The sequence below is a fragment of the Rhinolophus sinicus genome, chromosome 6 (genome assembly GCF_057876585.1).
Source record: "Rhinolophus sinicus isolate RSI-liver-muscle chromosome 6, RSI-T2T, whole genome shotgun sequence".
Classification (NCBI taxonomy): Eukaryota; Metazoa; Chordata; class Mammalia; order Chiroptera; family Rhinolophidae; genus Rhinolophus; species Rhinolophus sinicus.
The window spans coordinates 41,632,220-41,648,651 of NC_142506.1; the positions used below are offsets into that span (position 1 = coordinate 41,632,220).

The 16,432-nt window shown below is 41.9% G+C and overlaps 1 pseudogene; it reads left to right on the forward strand.

Moving 5' to 3' along the window:
• The first annotated feature begins 16,124 nt into the window (after positions 1-16,124).
• Positions 16,125-16,243, forward strand: LOC148758166 (5S ribosomal RNA; annotated as a pseudogene).
• The last annotated feature ends 189 nt before the right edge of the window (positions 16,244-16,432 follow it).

Genomic DNA, 16,432 nt, shown 5'->3' on the forward strand with positions numbered 1-16,432 from the left:
AGGATTTGGAGAAAAGAGAACACTGTGCATTGTTGATGGGGTTGCAGATTGGTGCAGCCACTATGGAAAACAGTATGGAAGTACCTCAAAAAATTGAAAATGGCAGTGCTTTATGACCGAGCAATTACATTCCTGAGTATCTGTCCTAAAAACTACAAAACTCTAATTTGAAAAAAAATATGCACCCCTATGTTTAGTGCAGCACTATTTACATCAGCCAAGATACGGAAAAAACTGAAATGCCAATCAATATATGGTTGGATAAAGAAACTGTTGTACATTTGTACTATGGATTATTATTTGGCTATAAAATAGAATTAAATATTACCATTTGCAACAACATGAATGGACCTTGTAAATATTGTGCTAAGTTAAATAACTCAGACTTAGAAAAACACATACCATATGATCTCAATTACATGTGGAACCTAAAGAACAGAATAAATGAGCAAACAAAACAGAAATAGACAGAGATATAGGGGGAAAAAATGTTGGTTGCTCAATGGTGGGGAGGAGAGAATGGCAAGAAGGTGAAGGAATCAGAAAGAACAAATTAGGAGACTCAATATAGTCGTGAGGATATGAAACAGAGTATGAGGAAAATAATCAACAATGTTGTAAAGATTACGTAAGGTGCCAGATGGGCACTGGCCTTCTCAGTGGGATCACTGGGAGCCTGTGCCGATGCCTGACCACTACGGTGGACACTGAAGCTGAGGTAGAATAATTAGTGGACATCCCACCTATAATTTAATACATATACATATACATGCATATATGTTGTGACAGAGGGGAGAAGTACAGCACAAGGAAGACAGTGAATGGTATTGTAACAGTTATATAAAATGTCAGAGTGGTAGTAGCTTGGGGAAGGGAGGATATCGCTTTGTGAGGGGTGTAAATGTCTAACTGTTACATTTCTTTGTACACCTGAAACTAATAAAAATAATGATTTTTGTAAAAAGGAGGACCACAATAAATAAGATCTTCATTTTTCTCCACACATGATACAGGATGAAGTAGCAAATCCCTGGCAGTATTAAAATCTTGCCTAATAGTAACGTATACTGCAAATCAATCTTGCATCAAAGTCATAAATCCTGGCAATGTAGCTAATATAAGAATGGCCCAAAATGGTTACAAAATGCTCATCCCAAGTACTTGTGGTAAAAACCAGGTGAATTAATTTATTCTGCACTTATTGCAACCAAAGATCCTAACGTCTTTACATTTGCTTTAGGAAATTGTAGAAATTAACCTTCAATCTTTGCTAATGAGAACAATTTTATTTAATGGATTGCTGTTCTAGTTGGTTGGCACAGAAGGAAAAGTAAAGGGAGTTAAGGAAGTAGAGTCGGTATATAAAAATGTCTCTTAAAAAAAACTGCTATTATGGAGAGCAGAGGAAAGGGCAAGTACCTGGTGGGGACTGTGAGGCCTGAGTATTGTTTCTGCAGCTGAATAGAAAGGAACAGTCATGGACGATCAACAGAACACAGAGCTTCACCCAACACATCTTTGGTATTAATTTGACAGGGAGAAGCTGAGAAAAGGGAATACTGAAAAACAAACAAACAAACAAACAAATTGAGGTCCATCATGAGAAATGAGGTTATAAGAGAGAATGCAGCATCTCTAAATAACTTCAATTCCCCAGGGACACCATATTTCAGGGTGCCACAAGAACTCAAAATGAAAGGCCGTATTGCTGACATCAATCCTGAAAACAGTATAGATGCCTCAAAAGGGAATATGTCCATTGTCCAAACATGGGCATAGATGGATTCTGTCCACCAGTGAGCTCAGCATCGACAACATGCAAAACGCTAACTGCATTGCTGGAGGCGGGGTGTGTAAATGTTCAGGAAAAGAACCCAACGTCACCAGGCCCCAGCTTGTGGTCACTTAGTACAAATTGTGTACATTCTGCTTTAATTCCTTTTTTTGAGATAGCTCTAGATCAGCAAGTCAAAGAACTGGGATTCAAGCAGAGAAGAGGTCACAAACTATGCCCCAAAGGCCAAATCTAGCTAGATAGGTTTTTGTGTTTTTTTTTTGGTTTTTTTAAATAAAGTAGTATTGGAATAGAGCCATCCTCATTTATTTATCATTATTGAAGACAATGCTGTTCCTCTCTCTCTCTTCCTCATCTCTTGGGAAGGCCAGCTGTACTGCTGTTAGAAGAGGTCCATGTGGTAGAAACTAAGGAAATAAGCCTTCTGTCAACATCCAATTAGAAACAGAGACCTCCAATCATAAGATGTGTGCATGAGCCTTCTTCAAAATTGATTCTCCAGAACTGGTCAGGACTTACCATGACTGAAGCTCTTGCCCAACATTTTACCTGCAACTTCAAAAAGACCCTGAGCCATATCCCTCCCGCTAAGTCTCTCTAATATCCCTGACCTTCAGATAATATTTATTAGAAGTTTTGTGTATTTTCAGCTACTATGTCAAAGTTTTTATTTTTTATGAATCATGTTCACCATCCTTACAAATGAATAAAAGGTGACTTATTTCCATGTCCAATCTTTTCCCCAAATCACTGATTATTTCTCAAGTTGATGAGAATAAAACAAGTTAAGACATAAATCGAAGTTCCTTCAGAACCCTTTTTCCTTTACTTTATCTTCCACATGCACAGAAATTATGTTATTATAGTATGAGTTTTGTCTAACTTCATTCCTTCTGAAAAATCATTTCATAGCTCTCTGTTGTGTGTATATGAAAATTCAGCCTCCATGCCAGGTCCATCTGCGGTTTGACTCCATCCCTTTCCCCATTTATCATTCTCCCTAACCACAGCATTCCCAGGTTACATTTTTGCTTGATTGTAAACTCCCTGAGTAAATGTTCATAATGTCATTCATCACTATAGTTTTCAGGACTCAGTACAGAGCCTGAATAATGGTTGGTGCTCAATAAATTCTGTCTGCTTGCCACAAATACTCCATCTTGATCCTGCCAAATTTTGTCCCTATCTACCTTAAACAACTATTATCTGATCACCACTTTCAAGTCACCTCTTTCCCAATCTAATCTTATTGTAACAATATTAGGTGCTCCTTACATAATTTTTATAACAATTATAGCATGTTATAATATTTACCTTTAAGTCTTTCCTACTGCATCTAGGATGGAGGTCGGATTCAATTTGTTGACTTTAATAATTACTGAATCAAAGTGAGATCCTTTGCCCCATACTCTAAGAATTTGGATCTAAAGAGCAAAGTCACATTGTGTCCTGAGTCTTCTTATGCCAGTCCTTACCCCCTCACTTAGGAGCAACGTTCCACTTTATCTGTCTTCACTCTTTGCTTCTGAGTTGAGCCAGGCTACAGAATAGTGTTTCTCCCTATGGCATAACTTCTTAGTTTTGACTGGTGACCTTCTGTGCACCTCTGTAAGACCATAACTCTGTCCTAAGCACGAACATAGGAAAAAAACCCACTTACATTTTCACTCATACCATCATCACAGGTTAGAGAACTCTATAGAGAATCAAAGTTGCCTCAGCCCATGCCCCTGACTCCCAAGAATTGATCTCTGCTTGGGTTCATCTCAGTCCGTATGCTTCACTGACCTGCTTTAATGACAGATGTGTAGCTGCATTAAAGATAAGCTGGTTAGTTCCTTGGACAATAGGCTGTCCGGGCTTGCTCGTTGCAGGAGTCAGCAACATAGAAGAGCTTATGTTTAACCGTACAGAGGAGTAACAGAACCACTTCCTCATGTCCTTTATCCTCTTGACCCATCTGTTCTGAGCTGTGTCAAGCACAGAACATCATGCCTCACCATTAAGTTATTTCAAAATTTGACTAACAAGTCTTCAGCAAGGCATTTTTTTTTAAATTTATTGGGGTGACAATTGTTAGTAAAATTACATAGATTTCAGATGTACAATTCTGTATTACATCATCTATAAATCCCATTGTGTGTTCACCACACAGAGTCAGTTCTCCTTCCATCACCATATATTCGATCCCCCTTACCCTCATCTCCCACCCCTCACCCCCCTTACACTTGTGTAACCACTAAACTATTGTCTGTGTCTATGAGTTTTTGTTTCTCATTTGTTTGTCTTGTTCTTTTGTTGTTTTTGGTTTATATACCTCATATCAGTGAAATCATACGGTTCTCTGCTTTTTCTGTCTGACTTATTTCGCTTAGCATCATACTCTCAAGATCCATCCATGTTGTCACAAATGCTCCTATATCATCTTTTGTTACCACCAAATAGTATTCCATTATGTATGTATACCACAACTTCTTTATCCATTCATCTATCTAAGGACATCTTGGTTGTTTCCATGTCTTGTCCACCATAAACAAAGCTGCAATGAACATTGGAGCACACGTGTCTTTATGTATAAATGTGTGTCAGGTCTTATGCTTAAGTCTTTGATCCATTTTGAATTAATTTTGGTACATGGTGACAGATAGCAGTCAAGTTTCACTCTTTTGCATGTGGCTATCCAATTCACCCAGCACCATTTATTGAAGAGGCTGTCTTTTCTCCAATGTATGTGTAAATGTAATTCTTAATTTTTGGACTTCCTAATTAGTAGAAAATTGTGGAAAGAAAAACAAAATGCTGTGAAGGAAATGCATAGAATCTCCTATCAAAAACTGGAGCTCGGGAGACGTCATCAAAATGGCAGCGTGAGGTGAGCCTCTGTAAAGCTCCCCTGAAATTTACAACAAATCAAACAACAATAACTTCACAAAGGACTCCCTGCACAGCAGACAGGCAAGATGAAGAGGCCCACTACCGAAGTCACCTACAGGAGTAAACAGAACTGCTGAAACACACAGGCTCTGAATCTGGAGCTGGAAGAGCTTTGGAACATCAAAAGCTCTCCACATACCCACCGGGACACTGCGCCCTGTGACCTAGATGAACTATTAACAGAGGAGAAGCCCGTCTCCCAGGGAATCCCCCCATTGTGTGAGAAGCTGGAATAGTGCAGAGCAAACATAGCACTACCATGTGGGAGAAGAAAAATAGGCTGCAGTCGGAGAAAAAATAAACCATTCTACCAACAATACTGGCAAACAAAAGAAAGCCATCTTCCTATCAACCTGCTGCAGAAGCCACTCCTGTAGATATCTAGGAAGAGCAATAGTAAATCAGTAATCGCCATGAATAACCAAGGCAACAAGATAGCTCAGAAAGAAAGTGAAAAGTCTACCGAAAAGACACTTAAAGATACAGAAATATGTGACTTAAATGACAGAGAATTCAAGATTGCAGTTCTGAAAAAACACAACGAGATGCAAGAAAACACAGATAGGCAGTTAAATGAACTCAGAAACACAATCAAAGAATAGCGTGAGCATTTTATGAAACAGATTGAAATTTTAAAAAAGAACCAAATAGAATTTCTGGAGATTAAGAACTCAATAGAAGAAATTGAAAACAAAATAACCAGCTTAGGTAGTAGAGTTGACCAGATGGAGGAAAGAATCAGTGACATCGAAGATAGAAATCTGGAAATGACAAGATGGAAGAAGAAAGAGACTTGAGACTTAAAAGAAATCAAAGAACTCTACAAGAACTTTCTGACTCCATCAGAAAGAACAATATAAGAATAATGGGCATACCAGAAGGAGAAGAAAGAGAGAAGGGAACAGAGAATATATTCAAACAAATTGTCGATGAGAACTTCCAAAACTTGTGGACAGAACTGGACTCTCGAATCCAAGAATCACATAGAACACCTAATTACCTCAATCACAACAGGCCTTCTCCAAGGCACATTGTATTGAAGCTGTCTAAAATCAATGACAAAGAAAGAATCCTCAAGGCAGCCAGAGAAAAGAAGACGGTAACTTACAAAGGAAAGCCCATTCGATTATCATCAGATTTTTTCAGCAGAAACTCTACAAGCCAGAAGGAAGTGGAACCAAATATTCAAACTATTGAAAGAGAGAAATTATGAGCCAAGAATAGTATATCCAGCAAAGATATCCTTTAGATTCGAAGGAGGAATAAAGACCTTTCCAGACATACAGAAGCTGAGGGGATTTTCTAATACATGACCTGCACTACAAGAAATACTAAAGGAGGCTATTCGACCAGCATCAACAGTGACAATTTGTGGCAACCAAAACATAAAAAGGAGGAGAGTAAAGGCCTGAACCGGAATATGGGAATGGAGAAAGTAAGCGTGCTGAAGAAAACGGAATACTCTAAATATCAAACTTTCTTTTGCATAAACTTAAGGGTAACCACTCAAAAAAAAAATCCAGAACTGAAATATGTACTGTAATAAAAGAAGAAACAGAGGGGAAAATCATAGAATACCACCACACAGAAATAATAGACAACAACAAAAAGTCAAAGAAACAATGGAGACACAGCCTTACCAGAAAACTAAAGATAGAACGATAGGAAATCCTCACATATCAATAACCACCCTAAATGTAAATGGACTGAACTCACCAATAAAAAGGCACACAGTACCAGATTGGATCAAAAAACTAAACCCAATCATATGCTGTCTCCAAGAGACACATCTCAGCTACAAGGACAAGCATAGACTCAAAGTGAAAGGGTGGAAATTGACATTCCAAGCAAATGGTACCCAGAGAAAATCAGGTGTAGCCATAATGATATCAGATGAAACAGACTTCAAGGTGAAAAAGATAACAAGAGACAAAGATGGACATTTCATAATGGTGAAGGGGACTATACAACAAGAAGACATAACAGTCATCAATATTTATGCCCCCATGCAGGGACCACCGAAATATACCAAGAAACTACTAACAGAACTAAAGGGAGAAATTGACCAAAACACAATTATACTAGGGGACTTACATACATCATTGACAGCACTGGATAGATCATCCAAACAGAAAATAAATAACAAAATGGCAGCCCTAAATGACACATTAGATGAAAAGGACATAATTGACATTTATAGAGCACTTCATCCTAAAACATCAGACTATACATTCTTTTCTAGTGTACATGGAACATTCTCAAGGATAGACCATACATTGGGACATAAAATCAGCCTCAGCAAATTTAAGAAGATTGAAATCATACGAAGCATATTCTCTGATCACAAGGCTTTGAAATTGGATATCAACTGCAAAAAGAAAGCAGGAAGAAACACAAATACATGGAGATTAAACAACATACTTTTAAAGAACGACTGGGTCAAAGAAGAAATTAGAGGAGAGATCAAAAGATACATAGAAACAAATGACAATGAAAATACATCCTACCAAATTTTTGAGACACAGCGAAAGCAGTTTTAAAGGGAAATTTATCTCATTACAGGCCTATCTCAAGAAACAAGAAAACTCCCAAATAAATAACCTCATGTTACACCTTAAAGAACTAGAAAAAGAAGAACAAATGACACCCAAGGTCAGCAGAAGAAAGGAAATAACAAAAACCAGAGCAGAACTAAATGAAATAGAGAACAAAAAGACAATAGAAAAAATTAATGTGACACAGAGCTGGTTCTTTGAGAAGATTAACAAAATTGACAAACCCTTGGCTAGACTCACTAAGATAAAAAGAGAGAAGACACTAATTAACAAAATCAGAAACAAAAAAGGGGACGTTATCATGGACACCATAGAAATACAAGGATCATCCAAGAATACTATGAAGGACTATATGCCACCAAATTCAATCACCTAGAAGAAATGGACAAGTTCTTAGAAACATATAGCCTTCCTAGGCTGAACCATGAAGAACTGGAAAATCTAAACAGGCCGATCACCAGTAATGAAATTGAATCAGTCATTCAAAACCTTCCCAAAAGCAAAAGTCCGGGACCAGATGGCTTCACTAGTGAATTCTACCAAACCTTCAAAGAGGATCTAATACCAATCCTGCACACACTCTTCCAAAAAATTGAAGAAGAGACAGTACTCCCTAACTCATTTTATGAGGCCAACATTACCCTGATACCAAAACCTGGTAAGGACAGCACAAAAAAAGAAAACTACAGACCAATATCTCTGATGAATACCAATGCAAAAATCCTAAATAAAATTCTAGCAAATCGAATACAACAATGCATTAAAAAGATTATTCATCACGACCAAGTGGGGTTCATCCCCGGGGCACAAGGATGGTTCAACATACGCAAATCCATCAATGTGATACATCACATAAACAAAATAAAGGACACAAATCATACGATTATATCAATCGATGCAGAAAAAGCATTTGACAAGATACAACATCCATTTATGATTAAAACACTTAATAAAATGGGTATAGAAGGAAAATACCTTAACATAATAAAGGCCATATATGACAAGCCCTCTGCTAATCTCATAATTAATGGAGAAAAACTGAAGCCCTTTGCTCTACGATCAGGAACACGGCAGGGCTGTCCCCTATCACCTCTGCTTTTCAACATCGTGTTGGAAGTCCTTGCCAGAGCAATCAGGCAAGAGAAAGAAATAAAAGGCATCCAAATTGGGAATGAAGAAGTTAAATTATCACTCTTTGCAGATGACATGATGCTATATATAGGAAACCCTAAAGACTCCACCAAAAAGCTATTAGAAACAATCAACAAATACAGTAAAGTTGCTGGCTACAAAACCAACGTACAAAAGTCCATTGCTTTACTATATACTAACAATGAAATCTCAGAAAAAGAAATACAAAAAACAATTCCTTTTGCAATTGCAGCAAAAAGAATAAAATACCTAGGAATAAACTTAACCAAGGATGTGAAAGATCTATATGCTGAAAACTATAAGACTTTTTTGAAAGAAATTGAAGAAGACACAAAGGAATGGAAAGACATTCCGTGCTCATGGATTGGAAGAATCAACATAGTTAAAATGGTCATATTACCCGAAGCAGTATACAGATTCAATGCAATCCCCATCAAAATCCCAATGGCATTTTTTAAAGAAATAGAACAAAAAATCATCAGATTTGTTTGGAACCACAAAAGACCCCGAATAGCCAAAGCAATCTTAAGAAAAAAGAACAATGATGGAGGTATCACACTTCCTGACTTCAGCTTGTACTACAGGGCTACAATAATCAAAACAGCATGGTATTGGCAGAAAAACAGACACATAGACCAATGGAATAGAATTGGGAACCCAGAAATAAAACCACATAAATATGGACAGATAATTTTTGACAAAGAAGCTAAAAACGTACAATGGAGGAAAGACAGCCTCTTCAATAAATGGTGCTGGGAGAATTGGATAGCCATGTGCAAAAGAATGAAACTGGACTGCTATCTGTCACCATGTACCAAAGTTCATTCAAAATGGATCAAAGACTTAAGCATAAGACCTGACACAATAAACTGCATAGAAGAAAACATAGGTACTAAACTTATGGACCTTGGGTTCAAAGAGCATTTTATGAATTTGACTCCAAAGGCAATGGAAGTAAAAGCTAAAATAAACAAATGGGACTGTATGAAACTTAAAAGCTTCTGCACAGCAAAGGAAACCATCGACAAAGAGACAACTAGCTAAATGGGAGAAGAGTTTTTGCAAACAGCACCTCCGATAAGGGGCTAATAAGCAAAATATACAAGGAACTCCTGCAACTTAACAACAAAAAACCAAACAACCCATTTGAAAAACGGGCAGAGGATCTGAAGAGGCATTTCTCCAAAGAGGACATACAAATGGCAAACAGACATATGAAAAAATGTTCAGCATCACTAATTATCAGAGAAATGCAAATGAAAACAATGAGATATCACCTCACCCCAGTTAGAATGGCTACCATCAACAAGACAAATAGTAACAAGTGTTGGAGAGGCTGTAGAGAAAAAGGAACCCTCATACACTGTTGGTGGGAATGCAGACTGGTGCAGCCGTTATGGAAGTCTATTTGGAGGTTCCTCAAAAATTTTTGAATAGAATTATCTTATCACTCAGCAATCCCTCTCCTGGGTATCTACCCAAAAATTCTGAAAACATTTATCCATAAAGACATGTGTGCTCCAATGTTCATTGCAGCTTTATTTACGGTGGCCAAGACATGGAAACAACCAAAATGTCCTTCGATAGATGATTGGATAAAGAAGTTGTGGTATATATACACAATGGAATACTATTTAGTGGTAAGAAGAGATGAAATAGAAACATTTCTGACAACATGGATGGATCTTGAGAGTATAATGCTAAGCAAAATAAGTCAGACAGAAAAAGCAGAGAACCGTATGATTTCACTGATATGTGGTATATAAACCAAAACAACAAAAGAACAAGACAAACAAATGAGAAACAGAAACTCATAGACACAGACAATAGTTTAGTGGTTACCAGAGGGTAAGGGGGGTGGGGGGCAGGAGATGAGGGTAAGGGGGATCAAATATATGGTGATGGAAGGGAACTGACTCTGGGTGTTGAATACACAATAGGATTTATAGATGATGTAATACAGAATTGTACACCTGAAACCTATGTAATTTTACTAACAATTGTCATCCCAATAAAATTTAATTTAAAAAAAGAAAGGAAGGAAGGAAGGAAGGAAGGAAGGAAGGAAGGAAGGAAGGAAGGAAGGAAGGAAGGAAGAAAACTGGGCTATTAAGGAGAGCAGTGGAAAGGGCCAGTAGCTGGTGGGTGATGTGTTACCTGAGTCTTGTCTGTGCTGCTGAGAAGAGTGGAATACTGATGGATGATCAGCTGAACACAGAGCTTCACCCAACACATCTTTGAATATAAATTTGACAGGGAGATGGTGAGAAAAGAGAATACTGAAAAAAGTGAACTGATGTCCATGATGAGAACTGAGATTATAAGAGAGAATGTAGCATCTCTAAATGACTTCAAGTCCTCAGGGAGACAATATTCAGGGTGCCACAAGAATTTAAAATGAAATACCATATGGCTGACATGAATTCCAGAAAACAGTATAGATGCTCCAAAAAGAAATATGAGCAGAAATTGTGTCCATTGTCCAGAGAGGCAAAGATGGATTCTGTCCACCAGTGAGCTCAGCATCAACGATGTGCAAAATGCTAGACTGCATTACTGGAGGTGGGGTGTATAAATGTTCAGGAAAAGAAACCAAGGTTACCAGGCCCCAGCTTGTGGTCACCTATTGCAAATTGTGTACATTTTGCTTTAATTCCTTCTTTGAGAGAGCTCTAGATCAGCAAGTCAAAGAACTGGGATACAAGCAGAGAAGAGGTCACAAACTATGCCCCGCAGGCCAAACCTAGCAGGATGGGTTGTTTTTTTAAATAAAGTGTTATTGGAATAAAGTCATCCTCATTTATTTATCATTATTGAATGATAAATAAATTTATCACTCCTCTCTCTCTCTTTCTGATCTCTTGCGAAGGCCAGCTGTGCCACTGTTAGAAGTTGTCCATGTGGTAGAAACTAAGGAAATAAGCCTTCTGTCAACATCCAATTAGAAACTGAGGCCTCTAATTAAAAGATGTGTGCTTAATCCTTCTTCAAAATTGATTCTCCACCCCCAGTCAGGCCTTACCATGACTGAAGCTCTGGCCAACATTTTCCCTGCAACTTCACAAAGACCCTGACCCAGATCCCTCCAGCTAAGCCTCTCTCATATCCCTGACCTGCAGAAATTGTGAGAGATATTAGATTGTTTGTTTATTTTAAGTTAATTTGTCAAAGATTTTATTTCTTATGAATCATGTTCACCATTCTTCCAAATGAATAAGAGCTGACTCATTTCCATGTCCAGTCTTTCCCCCAAATCACTGCTTATTTCTCAAATTGTTGAGAGTATAAGGTTTAAGATATAAGTCAAAATTCCATCAGATCATTTTTCCCTTCACTTTATCTTCCGCAATATCAGTAATTATGTTTTTATAACATAAATTTTGTCCTATTCCACTCCTGTTAAAACAACTACTAGAAAAAGCCAATAAAAGCTTAAATTGCAGTAATAGAAATGGACAGACAATAGAACAAGAGAGAACACAGGCTTGTTTGTTCTTTCTGTAGCCCCAGCACAGCTGTAGTAGTACTATGTTCAGTTCTGAGCAACATACTTGAGAGAGTGTGTGTAAAGCGGAACTATTCAGAGGAAAGTTGCCAGAATGATAATACTCAAAAGCCAGCAGGAATCTCAGAAAATAAAGATGAGTGATCAGGGTTACTGTGTTTAAATGAACAAAACACCATTTGTGTGGGGGAAGGGTTACCTTAATTCTGGACGTTGTCCATGGGAGAACCAAAAGAAGTGACAACAAGATTGTTGTCAATATAAAGGAAGATTTTCTATACCGGAAGGAAAGAAGACCTATCCAAAGATACCAGAAATGTCTTAAGAACTAAGTTCCTGCATTTTGAGGGGTGCAAGATAAGGTGATGGAGAACTGACTCTGGATGGTGAGCACACAATGGGATATATAGATGATGTATCCCTGCTCTCATCATGGATATTCAACTGGTGATATTTTCAACTATAACTAAAATATCTTTCACTGGTCACTATAAATCATTTCCTGATCCAAATGAGGTATTGATGTAAGTAATGCCAGGGGGTTCCTGCATATTACTTTTAGAACCATGCAGGGTATAAATCAGTCAGTAGGGTGTGGGAGACAAATATTAGTATCCACACTCACAGATAAGAAATGTAGAATTCAGAGACTGAATGACTCAGTGAAGGTCACACAGCCAATAAGGAACATAAATGAGTCTAGAATTATCTGAATGTTGTGTGTTGTACTAGTCACTGCACCCTCTACCTTCCTGTACGTTTTCTATGATGTGTATCTGTAGTGTAATTTATAACAAACATGTTATTCATACACTAACATAGAATTAGAGTAGGAAATAGTTTAAACATATAATTATATAGTTTGTTTTTACCCTCTTGTGTACATATTTTAAATACCTGAACAATAGGTCTAGGGCTTCTCCAGTGCTTCCAAGCAATCAAGGTTTTTCTTACAATATTGAAAAAAAGGAAACTATCTTTAATTCAAACTGACAGGTATTTTTCTTTTGGGTCTACAATGATGAAAGTAGCATTTTATGCTAAGACTCTTGAGATTGTAAACAAAATAAGAATTATGTGCTTGAACCAAAAATTATGAACTTTGGATGCATAATGCATTAGCGTAGACCTAAAAGCCATTTAAAAGATTGAAAATGATAAGTTTTCACTAGCTTTTCAGTTCCTTCCCAGCAGGGAATTGATGAGTCCATTAGAGCCATAATCTATGTCTGCAGAGCGAGTTCTGGCAGATTCCAGCCCAACAAACTGTGGCTGATGCCTGGGAAGCAAGAGGTGAGCCCTTGAACTGGAGAACCAGAAGAACTTGATACGCATAATTTATACACCACCAAATGATCCTAGAAAATCGATTTTTCAAAAGCTCAGAGTCATCTGAGGCGCATTGTAAGTGCATCTACAATGATTTATTTTTTTAATTGCTGTGGTATATTGTGGGATGTCACAAAGTTAATTTGACAGAGACCCACCATCCCCTCGAATTCACTGACATTTCTGTACCAGGTTCCCGTGCAGCTTTAGGGAAAAAGAGCTGAAAAATCTCTCTTTTCCGCCTACTAATTATCTTTCAAATTTAGGGGCACTCTACTCAGTAATGTCAGGGTGACCATCATTGTCACGCAGGGCGGCCTGCAGGGTCTCTGCTCCCACTCCACACATAAGAAAGCAGGATGTGGCTAGGCCTAAAAGGTACACCCACGGAGCCATAGGTAGGGGAGTCATACCACAATGGTCTCACTGGAGGCTGGGCCCACCGGACGCCGACAAGCCGTCCGCCTTTCCGCCAACCGACCGACCGACAAATGGCGCAGCGAGCAGGGCCTCCCTCACAACAAATGGCGCAGTGAGCAGGGTCTCACGCACGACAAATGGCACAGCGAGTAGGGTACGGTGCCGGCCAAAACCTACCGAAGCATGGTGGAGCACTTTGTGCGTGTGAGAGCCCAGCTTCGGGAGGCCCATGAGGCATGACACCTGGAAAGGGAGGCGCGGTCTGCCTGGGAGACTCAAGCCTCCAGCTGGCACATCACCCTCTTGGCCATGGACGGCATTGCGTTCATTTTGGTAATCTGCTGCGGCCTTAAGCTCCGAGAGTGGTGGACATCTTACAAGGAGGCCTCCACCCACTCAGACACCTGGCACGGCGAGCAAGATTCTGACCAAGTAGGAATGGAGTCTGAGTCTGGGCAGGAGGACATGAGCCCCCACATAGTATATGGTGTTTGGTGGCCACTGTTCTCAGGAGTTGGACCCCCAAGGAGGGGTGGGAGGACATGGACGGCTCTCCAGCCAGTGTAGAGAGGGCCCTGCAGGCTCTGCCTGAGCGGTTGCCGGAGGAGGAGAAGGCTACAGCCGGCCGCATGGGCTGGATGTTCCTCACGGCCTTGAGCCTCAACTCGGAAAATGCGGTTAATGAAGTGGCCTGGGTGCCAGACCAGGTGTCCAGGTTGGAAGCGCTGGAAGCCCGGGTCCGCCTGTTAGAACAGGGGCCCCAAGGTGGAGGCTCTGAGGCAGAGGCGGAGGAAGCGAGTGGAGACAATGTAGCTCCCAACCCCCAAGCCTGGCCAATCTTGAAGCAAAGGGTAAAACGTGAGCAACCTTTGGGCCCCAGGGGCGTTGCTGCCGGCAACCCAGCTGTGACTGAGTTCACGACCTACACCCCATACACTCCCACTGAGCTGCGGGAGCTGGGGAGGCGGTACAGACAGCGCCCTGGAGAGCCAGTCTCGGCTTGGCTATTATGTTTATGGGATGAGGGAGCAGACAGCATTCTCTGCTCCCCAGGCGAGATGGATGGAAAAGCTAGCCTTCGTAACAGTGCATCCGTCCCTGAGACAAAGGTTACAAAACTGCCATAGGTTGGCCAACAACCAGGGCAACCATTCTCTAATGGCGTGGCTCACTGCTGCGGTACACACCGTATGGGAACAGGCTGGCGAGCTGCCAGATACTGTGAGTCAATGGCAGTCATATACAGAACTTATGCAAATAATCCGTGAAATGGGTATGAGACATGCTATTTTTAACCTCAACATGCAGGGCCCAGATGACGAGCTTTTTACTGCCAGCATGAGAGATCTGGTTTTGGATACTGCACCTGCGAGTGCTTTTGGATCCTTGGTGGCTATTCTTACACCGTATGTAGGGCGACGGATCCATGAAGTTACAACTGCCATGGCCACCCTAGGGGATGTTGAGAGCCGAGAGAGCGGAAGAGAGTCGAGGAGAGTGGAGGAGAGTCGTCGGTCGGTCATTTGGCGGAAAGGCGGACGGCAGGTCGCACATCCGATGAACCCAGCCTCCAGTGAGACCATAGTGGTATGACTCCCCTACCTATGGCTCCATGGGTGTTCCTTTCAGGCCTCACCATATCCTGCGTTCTTATGTGGGGAGCGGGACCAGAGACCCCGCAGGCCGCTCAACACGACAAATCGCGGAGCGAGCAGGGTCTCCCGCATGAAACCCCCACACCCTCTTCTTAGTCATCTTGGCTCCCGCAGGCCATCGGTCGGCAGCCGTTCGCCGCCGGCGCAGCCGCCGCCGCCGCCGCCGCCATGTCGGCGCTCCCTCCCGCTCCCAGCAGCCGCCGCCGCCATCATCGCACCCCCTCCAGCTCCAGCCGCAGCGCTCCCTAAGTCCGCCGCTGCCTCAGCCATCACCGCACTCCCTCCAGTTCCCGCCAACGCGTTCCCCGCAACCACTGCAAGCCCCGCCCTCTCCCGCCGCCGCCCCCGCCACTGCCGCAGCCGCAGCGCTGCCGCCTGCTCCTCCCACAACTCCCAAGCACAGGGCTGCCTGCTAGCGCCGGCCTCCACCAGCGTTGGGGGTGCGGTTGGGGGTGGGCCTGGTGGCGGTAGGGGGTGGGGTGTTTGCCTGTCGGGCCTGGGGAGTCCCAGGATGCCAGATTTCCACGACTTCTGTCACCATCAGGGAAGTGACAGAGGCCCGTGGAGCCACGGGTGGCGCGAAAGGGCCTCGCTGCGGGCCAGGAGTAGCCCGCCGCCCATGCCAGAGGCGTCCGGAGGAGGCGGGAAGCAGGCGGGAGGCGCAGCGCTCGCAAAGCCGGCCAGCAGGGAGATGCTCGCCACCTGGGCGGCCCAGCTGTATGGCGCGCGCTCAAAAGGCAGGCCTGGCGCAGGCTCTTGGGGCACCGGGAGCCCATACCACCCTCGGCCATACCACCCTGAACACGCCCGATCTCGTCTGATCTCGGAAGCTAAGCAGGGTCGGGCCTGGTTGGTAATTGGATGGGAGACTGCCTGGGAATACTGGATGCTGTAGGCTTTTGCTCGCCTCTCCTTTTACGCCGCCGCCCCGGCGTGCCTCCCTCCTTGCCCCTTGCCCCTCTGCAGCCGCCCAGCCATCCGAAGGTCCTCCTGGCCAGCGGCGGGTCAGCCGCCCGGCACTACAAGCTCGAAGCCCGGGCCTCACGCCAGGCCCGTCGGCCCCGGCTCCCCCCATATCCTCTTCTCA